Genomic DNA, 11,670 nt, shown 5'->3' on the forward strand with positions numbered 1-11,670 from the left:
GATATCATCTAATCGTATTGTTCATTAAAAATGGCAAATTCAACATATATTTTTAAAAGGGGATTTTTGGTTTAATTGTTTTTTCTGATCCAAAGATAATCAGAAAGGTGTATATTTAAGTAAGGAGAGGATCCGTCACACAAGTGGATATTTCATGTTTCTTACCGATGTTCGTGACCAGTCTAATTTGATTGGGTCTTTCCTTGACTTTCAAATCAATTAATTTGTAATTAAACAAAGATTGACTCCGAACAATATTGCACTGGCTCATTTATGTACCCGTATTCGCACTTACAGTGGCCTAAATTTGTCAAGCTATACTATTATATCATTGGCTTGCGTCTGTGTGTGGATGTTCAGTAAGTTGATTTGTTCGACCTTGCTCATTTGAAAAACACAAAACATAACCACATGTGTGAATGATCTTTCATAACAATCATTGTTAAAGCATCTTTGATGCATATTTTTAGCTTCTACAATTTGATGGAGAAAATAACGAGATGTTGAATAGATCTTTCACAATATTAAATTGACATTTTGTGCGTTGTTTGCACTTTGACAATGCTGTGTGTGCTTACAGAATACAACCTACTCTAGGATGCATTAAAAAACCAATTAGCATCAACACTAAAATATAACGGTATATCAAAATAGTAAAATCGAAATGTTAACGTCTAATCCTAAAAGAATTATATCACATCGTCAAAACGTCAATCTAAAAGTATTGCAACAGGCAATGTGCGCAGCACACGCACGCAATATGTGGAACGAGGCGTATGAACTACACGTTGTACTCGATTAATGACGTTAACAATAAAAGCATTGGTATATGCCACCATGGTCCATATTGTTGAAGATGGAAAACCAAAGACAATGAAGCGAAGAGTTTCTTTTGAAAGAGATGAACATTGTAGTAATTCAATCATCCTATACTTTGCTTTATCTTTTTATGGATGGTGGTGGTTTTGTTTCTAGATTTTTCTCGGGGGGGTGGGTGGGTGTCGAACAAATGTTAATGAAACTGTCACTTTTATGGCCAATACGTATCTCTTATAAATGCTGGAGAAATTGCGATGCAAATATTTTTCAGATGAACGTTCTACGGGTCAGATTGAGAGATTGTCGGTGATGGTTTTCATTAGGCACAAACCGCTCAGGTGGCTTAGTGGTTAGAGCGTCCGCCTCGGAAGCGGGAGGTCGTGGTTCGAATCCCGGCCGAGTCATCGCAAAGACTTACAAAAATGGTACTAACAGCTGCCGCGCTAGACGATCAGCGTTAAGAGGTTAGTGTTAGGACTGGTCGACCTGGTGTCAGATTAATGTGACTGGGCGGAACATCATACTACATGTCTGTAGTATAATGCCCCAGTGCGAGACATCAATGTAAACTGCTACACTGCAGACATCGTAGAAATATGACTGAAAAATTGCTAAAGCTACGTTAAAAATCCTAATCACACACACACAAACACACACACACACACACACACACACACACACACACATTTGGCACAATCAGATTCTAATACAAACAAGCACACACGTTGCATTGCCGTATTTCAAACGATTTGGGAGCTTTATCAATACAAGGCTTTCATGTCATTTTGCAATCATATCGAATATCCCAGAGAAACGTTTTGTTAGGTACAGTTAGACCACAATATAAATAAATGTGACACGTTTTAGGACCATATTGCAAGCGATTCAAGATAACCTGCGATAACATGACAAACGTATAAAGAGATGTTTACGATCGCTCGCGACGAAGAAGATGCCATGCAACCAACTCTTGTTCAAGAAAACATTAACGTAAACAATTTCAGACTATTTTACACTTCAGTTTATTAGGCAGATCGACATTGTTATTCCATTAGTTATTATTAGCTTTTATGCACATATGTGAGTGAGATGTTTCTTTCATTAGTACTGCAGAGTCGCTAGAGCCGTACTCCCAATATGTGTTGCAGTTAGACTAGTTTAAGAAGTGATAAAGGACACATTAATCTTGTACATGCACTACTTATATCTACTCTAGGTATATATTTCCAGTCATTGTCGACAGCCATGGGCAAGGGGACCCTGAGTGGCCGAGTGGTCTATAGCGCTCTCCGTTACGAATGACTGCCATCTCACCTCTGTCTGCGTGGGTTCGAGTCTCAGATTCAGCCGATGTGGGTATGTGAGGAAGATTGCCAGTAGCTTCTCATAGGTCGGTGGTTCTTTCCGGGGTTTTCCCGGGTTCTTCCTCCACCATTATTGATGGCCGCCATGTATAGCCTATCGTGTGCTGAAAAATGGCGTTAAAACCCACAACAACAACAACAACAGCCATGGGCGATAATCCCCTACTGTCAATGAACACCCGTGAGTGCCTTTCTGTCATGAATACGCATTATAAAATAAAACGTCCTGAATTACACAATGCAACTATCTCCTACAAATTAAGGTGACCGTTTTATCCATCGAAATGTGACTATGCTTGGAAGAGAAACTTTGATTGGCTCATTAGAAAAGGGTTAAATGTAAAGTTGGGTCACAATGGCAAGAATACTTTACCTTCCCTAGAAGTAAAGAGGGAAATCTTCGTACATGCAGTGAGTAAGGAGCGTCATGAGTGAGAAATGAGCTTAGCGGCAATGTCTTCCAGTGTTCTGAACAAAATACTTTGCATATTTATAAAGACTAGGTTAATTGCCAGTCCTAGGTAGCGAATTAAAAAGTGTAAAAGACAAATTTTAAAATGATTGTAATGAGCAAGTTTAAAAGGAAAATATCAAAAAAGTGAACAAAATATATAGACGCCGCCGCGAGTTTCGCACTCGAAAACTCTTATTTGGCAAGCTTTACATAGATAACGAAAGAAAATTCTGGGTGTTTAAATATAAGATTACATAGACCTTGAAAACATGAGAGCTTCATTATATTGCACGAGTGTTTGTGATTTAACTTCAAATAAAAGTTTTATTTTATTGATTGCCTCGGGGATCACACTATGGAAAGGTCTATTACTTACATAAAATATACGAATATTGCAATGTTTTTATTTCAATATTTTATCTACAATTTGAGAGTCCAACGAATGAAAAGATGCGTTCACTTTTCGATGTACAGCAAATATTAGGAAAATACACACACGCACATACACATGCACACCCACATATAAGGATGATCATACACGTGAAAATTGGCTATTTCAATGTGAATTCAGTATAATAATTAGTCATGCAGTCTTCCAAATGATTAAGGTAGTCAATGTTATGTAGTGCTGGTTATTTTTTTGTTATAAATCAATAAGGTAGTCACAGTTATGTACTGCTGATTATTCATTTACACCAAATCAATAAGGTGGTCATTGTCATTTAGTGATTGTTATCGATTTGTAAGAAATCAATAAAGTAGTCACTGTTATTTAGTTCTGTTTAATGATTTGTACCAAATCAAGAAGGTAGTCATTGTTATTTGATGCTGGTTATCGATTTGTACCAAATCAATAAAGTAGTCACTGTTATTTAGTTCTGGTTAATGATTTGTACCAAATCAAGAAGGTAGTCATTGTTATTTGATGCTGGTTATCGATTTGTACCAAATCAGTAAAGTAGTCACAGTTATTTAGTGCTGCTTATCGATTTGTTCCAAATCAAGTTAGACAGGTAAGTTTATATGCTTATGCTTTATACAAGATTATTCAAGTTATATCAGCAACGTATCCAAATCCAAGCATGACAGGTAACTCTTACATGATACCACATTTATAGGAATCACTGAAGAAATTTCAAAAGTTTTGAACATGTCAAAGAAAAATAATTTAGTTGCATTCAGCAACTCAAACAATACAGGTAAAGTGGTAAGATGGTTTCGAAGACAATAGCTTAAATTGTAAACTTAAATTATGTATGCTTTGCGCACTCAGATGATCGGTTAAACACAATAAAAGTCACACACACACACATACACACACAAATATATATATATATATATATATATATATATATATATATATATATATATATATATATATATATACACACACACTTTTGCGGATATCCTGTAATGAATCGTGCATGCCCGACTATCCGCACCCGCTATCTTTATAGCTTTGATAGGGCCTCGTTCATTACAAGTATTCAACGGAAACAGAACAGAAGGTGATAGTCAAGCAGGTGAAGTCTCCACAATTGATTCCATTTTTATGATATGGTTCACTCGCGCACATCGTATCAGAGTAAAGTAATTTGATTTAAAAGACATAAATTCATCCTTCGTGACGCAGTTGTTAAGGGTATTATAATTAAGCTTTTATTGCATTGAAAAATTCCTATAGTTAAGGAAGTCAATGCAGATTTAATGCTGCGTTCTCAATTTAAAGCCCCGATGTCGCCGTTACGTGCAAAAAGTGGTATATACCAAATCATCTTAATACTGCTACATCTGACTAAACATGGCAGTTTGTTTGTACCCCTGCCTACCGATATCAATAATGAAAACGTTTAATGTGATAACAAGTGCACAAAGCTTAATCAACCGAATGACTGATTTATAATTTCTAACTGACTATAACCATAATCGTATAGTATGGTCATCCCCTGCACCTTTCATGCTTAACGGACATTCCATACTAACACGCCGCCATATTACGTACACTATGGGCTACTTTATTTCCATGGGACACGATAATGACGTAGTTCATCTCATTCGGTAACTGCCGGACCATTCCGTAAGTACCATAACGTTGAGAGTTTGGAATTATATCCATTTACATACATGTACATTGAATTTAAACAACTTGTTAAATCCACATGAAAGGCAACTTTGTTGTTGTCTTTCTTTTCCTTTGCTTGATTCGACATTGTAAATATCAGTAGCAGACGACATATGAATGTATATATGAAGTCGTGCACAAACCCCTTTGCTGAAAATGGACTTGTCCAGGAAGTGGAAAAGGATTTCGAGCAAATCCATCTATTATATTGAAAACTTCCGTTAAGCATGAAACGGGCGGTGATGACGGTGTTTGTGCCACTGTACTCAAGTCAGATTAGAAATTGTAAATCAATGAATGAATCGACTAAGTTCTGTGCACTTTTTATCACATTAAAGATTAACTTTTTTTTAAATCGGTTGGGGGAGGGGGGTTACAAACAAACGGGGATGTATATTAAGGCTATAAATTTTAAAACATCGTTGAGTTTCATTAAAACCAGAACACATCGACGTTTCATTACATTATGGACCATTTAATTTCTCCCTCGCTCGGAAAACACTGCAATTTTGTAGATGTGTACGAATTAATCCGATTTTAATCGGTGAGATCCGTGGGTCAACCGAGTTCAGTTGAAAGCGGGCACCCAATATTTGATGACGTCGCCGTTGTAAGCATAAGAGGTCAACAGCACCATATGTCAGATGTCGTCAGTCCAAGTTCACGCTTCAAAGTATTCCAACGCACAAGCTGATCACTAATATACACCCCAGTCATTGTTTTATCTAATGCATGCTTTTTTCAGATCCTCGTATGAAAGAGGGATTGCCCCTCTTCATTTCTTCTCGAATCAATTTATGTGCCACTTGCGGAAGTTGTTATTCCCTGTAGTCCCTAACGGAGTTTATCGAATGGAATAATTCAGTACTTTCAGAGCACTCCCGAATAAGAACGGAATTACAAGCGACTTCGATGACTGACCGAATTAAGGGAAGGTATCTCTAAAGTATAAGCTAAATATGTGAAGATCGTTTAAACCTAACATATTTTTATTTCAAGAACGGTTTGTGTCTGATAGGTTTTTGAATAAAATCATTTCTATCCCTCTAAACTTTAGTTAGATTGGAGGAATGGTGACATTTTTGACAAACGGCGGCATTGCGGCTTTCAACTTTGATCACAAAATTTCAGCATGAACAATAAACATGTTGCAACATCTGTCACATACCTTGTTTTCCAAAATACAAAAAAAAATCAATTATACCTCGTGAGCAAAGTTTAGATAGTTGTGGCATGATAATTTGATAAACGTTGCCATAAAAGAGATAACCTGATAAGACTCAGGTCACAATTATTACTTGTGTGTCAGTACCAACCAATACAGCCTCGGCCCATTTTTAGTCCATGTTTCCTCTGTTTTGTGACGCTATTTAGCTTGTATTTGGGCATGGTATGTATTGTGTAAAGGCAGTTGTTTTTTTCTTGACAAGTTGCTACAAAGCACAGCGAGTATTCTGACAGTTTTGCATACCCTGACGTGAAATCTGTGACTCGAGGCACGATTTTGTATTTGCAAGCCATACTCTCCCAAAGAAGGCCAAATAATTTATGACAATACTTCCCGCGAGATCATCTTTGAATATATTTTAGATTATCATATTATTTTTTTAGGATTTGTTAATAGCCGGATGTCCGTGACTGTCAAACAAATGAGTGGGTCCAATTAAGACATTTGCAAAAGAAATTAAATCCAGGTAAAGTTGTGCATAAATATGCTAAGAGAAATATGTCCGAGGAATTGTGTAGCTGGATAAAGGACAAGATTTATGAATAACTTCACTTTTGCCGGCGATATTACTGTATTTACCCTGTACACTGACGGATTACGAAAACAATTTATTTGATGCTTTCAATTCGCATTAGCAAAGGATATCAAGTACAATGCAGAATAGAATTTTCTTTGCGTTTCAAGCCACACAATCTGAAAAAGGGCGTGTATACCTCTTGTTACGCTCTGTGGGGAAAATCTGCTGTTTGCGAGTGCGCAAATGTACCTCGCTCCGGACATTCATTCTGATTTATTAGACGACAATGATAGACAAATGTTGCTATCTTCCTCTCGAGTAAATATACTTTTCTAGGACATTTGAAACAATGGTTTTCAAATACTGTTATATGGAATTGTATTGTGCCCCTCTATGGACAAATATTCACGTTTTACAATTACACGGTTAACTATTTATGAAATTTGGTCCGAAATATTATTATTATTATTATTATTATTACATGGAAGATATTCATTTAATGTATTTTAAGTTCAATTGATATATAGGAAATAATGAACCACATAAACACTCTGCTTGAACTTTCAATCCCTGTAAACCGCATATATGATACAGGGGACGTTACTCCGATATGCTTAATTGTGCAACGAACACTTGAGCAAGAACTAAGAAACACGTAAAATATATCCCCCTTGAAATCTCTTTCTTTACAGCTTCGCTGAAATTTACGCAAACGTGAATCTCTATCTGAGGTCACTAATGGATTCTAAAAGCATGATATCTGTCAGTCGTCGTAACCAACTTTTAGTAACCTGAAAATCGCCTGCCTCTTCCCCTTCCCTTAGTACAAGTGAATGTATTTTGATTTCGAGTTGACCTCATGCAAAACAATAAGCAGTATCTATATTAGAATAACGACTTTAATGAAAAAGAAAATATATTTCTTGAGCAAGCCACAAAAAAGCGTCTTATATATATATATATATATATATATATATATATATATATATATATATATATATATATATATATAAAGAATTTGCAACTTTATTGATTGCAACAAGTTGTTGTTGTTATAGGTTTTAACATCATTTTTCAGCACAAGATAGACTATACATGGCGGCCAGTATAAATGATGGAGGACGAACCCGGAAAAACCCGGAAAGTACCACCGACCCACGAGAAGCTACCGGCAAGCTTTCTCAAATACCAACATTGTCTGAGCCAGAGTCTCGAACCCACGCAGACAGAGTGCAACAAATTGTATATCATTGAGTGGCATATCATTGATACAGCGTACATACTATACATATATTCATTTATATCACAAACAAATGCATATATTTGCCATTTGAACGGATTTAAGGTGACGAGAGGAAACTTTGTATAGACTTGGTGAATGAACTCAGATCCCTGCCAAGTGTGTCCGCTACAAAATGTAGTTTTGTCTATTTGTGCCTATTCACCATCACCTTTTCATAATGATAAGTTGATTGTTTTCATTGTTGAGTTTCTTTTTTATTCGCATTGATTAAATCAATATAAATTACACTTACGAATTATACATGAAAGATGGTTTTAATGAAGAAAGTAGAGCACAAGGCCTACAGATACATAGATACTTGAATACTGAACGCTCATCAATGGATTGACGTACAGGAGCAAGGAAATTAGGATAAAATAAATTCTAAGCGAAACCACTTACCATCCATATTTCTCTCTCTCTCTCTCTCTCTCTCTCTCTCTCTCTCTCTCGAGAGAGAGAGAGAGAGAGAGAGAGAGAGAGAATCCTCTATTCTCGTCTTTTCATGGATTTTAGACCTTATCCGAATACGATAGTCAACAGAGAGAGAGAGAGAGAGAGAGAGAGAGAGAGAGAGAGAAAAGATGGCGGCCTTTGAATATGCTCGTATTTAATTAATAATAATCGATCTTTAGAACCTTATAATAACAACAACAACAACAAAGCCTTGAATGCGTTAGATATGTGTGCCCAGTAACCATGACACTTACCTTATTGTGTCGACGCCAATTGGACCTTTGTATCATTGATTATCTAAACTATTTATATAGGTCACAAGGGAATTGTAAACAAGGAACGTGTAAACATACCGTTATGAATAACTATATTGTGGGTTACTTGGTGCAATTCAATTTTCAAGGTTTTTCATCCAGCCCAATTTCTTTTTCTCTCTCACTCCAGATTTCTGCATATTTTATATCTTGCGCTTGAGATAGGAGGGGAAACAAAGAAGTGATTGAGATTAAATTATGTAGAATGTTAAATTCATTAGAAAAGGGGGATTATTATTACTTTGTATCGTTATTTTCATACCCAACTGATTATTAATGAGCGGAAATTCATCATTGATCTATAGGTATAGACTCAACAGCACACAGTTCAAAGACCGTATACCTATGCGTATTATTGCGTCATGGGTGGATCACAGTTTGATATACCAATAGTATTCCGCTTTAATTAACATTACTACCGACCATAAAAAACAATTTGTGAGAGAGAGAGAGAGAGAGAGAGAGTACATATATATATATATATATATATATATATATATATATATATATGTGTGTGTGTGTGTGTGTGTGTGTGTGATGGAAATCTGGAGTTACTGTTTATACACGACCGTAAGTTTTTTAAATAAGTTTTAAAGACAACCTCATATAAATAAGTAATCCCGTTTTCATTCAAACCAACACCTTTCCTTACTGAAATAAAAATATGTAAACAAAACGTATCAATTTTAGTGGTCTTTCGGTTAATCTATTTCCTAGAACTATTGCCACTTTCAGTAAATTTATCAGGTATTCGACTTAGATCTTGTCCCAGTTCAATTTCAGGTGTTCATTTCAGATATTGGTAAAATAACCCCCAGTAGTTATGTCGAGTTATTACGTGGACAAGATAATTGAATATTAATCACTACATCTGTTAGCATAAAGTGATTATCCCTTTTTATATATTATCCGATTTCGGTTAGTAAGAAACTAAGAGCTGTGTAAAAGTTAGCTTCTCGTCTCCAAAACGCTTTAACATTTCTGCATAGTTGACCTGTTGCAGACATATATAATGCTTCTCTCTCTCTCTCTCTCTCTCTCACACACACACACACACACACACACACACACACATTCTCAAAATGTCATAAAAATGAAATGACAATGAAACAATTAAAATGAGCTTAATTCCTGAATCGTAAATTGTCTGTATTTACCGTTATCTGCAGGCTTTTCTCTGTTCACCCAATTATGGAAATCGGCAATTTAGAATGAACCAAGCTTATGTATTATCGTAGGGATATCTATCAAATTAAAGGAGTTTCTTTTGAAAATTTGACCACTTTATTCAAGGTGATGTTTTATTTATAGTGAAGATGTCAGGAGAATTGTTTGAAAGACGGTGAAGTTAGGACTCAAGTTATTTGGTAGAATTCGCACAGGTAAAGAACCCTCTCGTAGCCAGATTGTTTTATAGTCTGTCAAACTTATCAACCGGTTCGAATAATCAAATGGAGCGCTTGAGTGTGCAAATCTTGTACAAACAATGCTTGATTGGCAGCTGGTGACATGTAGGCGGAGTCTGCGAATTTGTTAAACCATCCCATAGCCAGGCCGCTTTATCATCTGTCAAGCTTAGCAACCCAGATCACTTATTAAGCCAAAGCGGTCTAGAGCGCGAGAATGCCGAATAGACAACCATCACTGGTCGCACGTAGGTGGAGTTTGGGAATTCGTCAAATGGATAAATGCTTTAGTTGAATACCTATTGTGCTGCAACTGATTGGATGCATCCAACAAACTACCCGGTCGATTTATGACACCGTTTTGTACCCAATCTGATATCCACATGCGGTAGATATAGAGCAATGTAGGATTGTTTGGTATAGTTTTGGTATTGTGGGCTTTGCCAATCAATGCAAGAATGAACTTGACTCAAATACGTTCCTATATGGATTACGGAAAGGTAGTTTATTTACTGACAGGTGAAATTTTAATGCAAAATCTTATGCAAACACTACCTGAGGCCGTGGTTTACTGTTTGTGCAACGAACGTCAACTTACAAAATATATAACCATTATTATGCGTAGTTTGGTAATTTGTTAATATCCTAAAGTCGGATCTCTTATTTATAGCACGAGATCGCTTGTAAAATAGCTGCTTAACACAACAATCGGCAGGAAAACGTGTTAGTCACCCTGAACAAGAGCTGTTGATGTTTCTGCTGGTAAATAATGTGTACACTTCAAACATGTCCGTTGATATTAGCATGGCCTTTTTTAGTATTCCAATGATTCTGTTAAAAATATTATTCGATGTTTCAATACAATATCTCCTAATATGCATAGTCACACCAGAATGTCCAAAGTATTCCTTAACTTTGTAAACGAAGTTCTTCCAAATCAGCGTTGTAGATCCGTTCAAATGCTGACTAACAAGATAATAAGAAAACATTCATGTTCCTGCTCTTGCACGTATCTCTGTGTTGTATTTATTTGTGCTGCTTCGTGGCCAAAATTATTCAACTTATAATCGTTGATAGTTTCAATTTTCTTAAAGTGTGAACGTCATTAAATAATTGCCATTTTTACAGTCAAATGTTTTAATCACTTATTCTTGCCTTCTTTATGGTAGATTAAAAACGCATGAGTCGATAAAAAGAAACTGTTTTTATTTTAACATTAAATCCTTGAAACGTTCGTTGTTCAGTGGAATCGAAATATCTCTGTTACGGACTGAGAAGGTAATCAAAACGTCTAAATGATGTATCATAGTTTATTTTAGTAATTAATATTGATTCAAGATAATGTTAAAGTTTTCAGCAAAAAATGTGTGATTTGAAAATATTAATTTGAATTACATATTCGGTAATACGTGTCTGCCATTACTTCATTTTGGAATTAATAAATGTCGTATATGGATATGTATGTATTAAATTTGTGTGAATTTTTGTTGAATCAATTGATTGGTTCATTCAAAATCATTCATTCATTCATCCATTCATTCATTCATTCATTCATTCATTCATTCATTCATTCATATCTGGTTTTCCTATTAATATTGTCAGATGAGGTTAACAGTTTAAAAATCTCCATAACTCGTTTCATGCTTGAGTATCATACAATTGGCTTTCTCAAAGACAACATGAGTACGAACTAGATAGACTAGTGTCT

The sequence above is a fragment of the Sinohyriopsis cumingii genome, unplaced genomic scaffold (genome assembly GCF_028554795.1).
Source record: "Sinohyriopsis cumingii isolate HCF-2022 unplaced genomic scaffold, ASM2855479v2 utg000229l, whole genome shotgun sequence".
NCBI lineage: Eukaryota > Metazoa > Mollusca > Bivalvia > Unionida > Unionidae > Sinohyriopsis > Sinohyriopsis cumingii.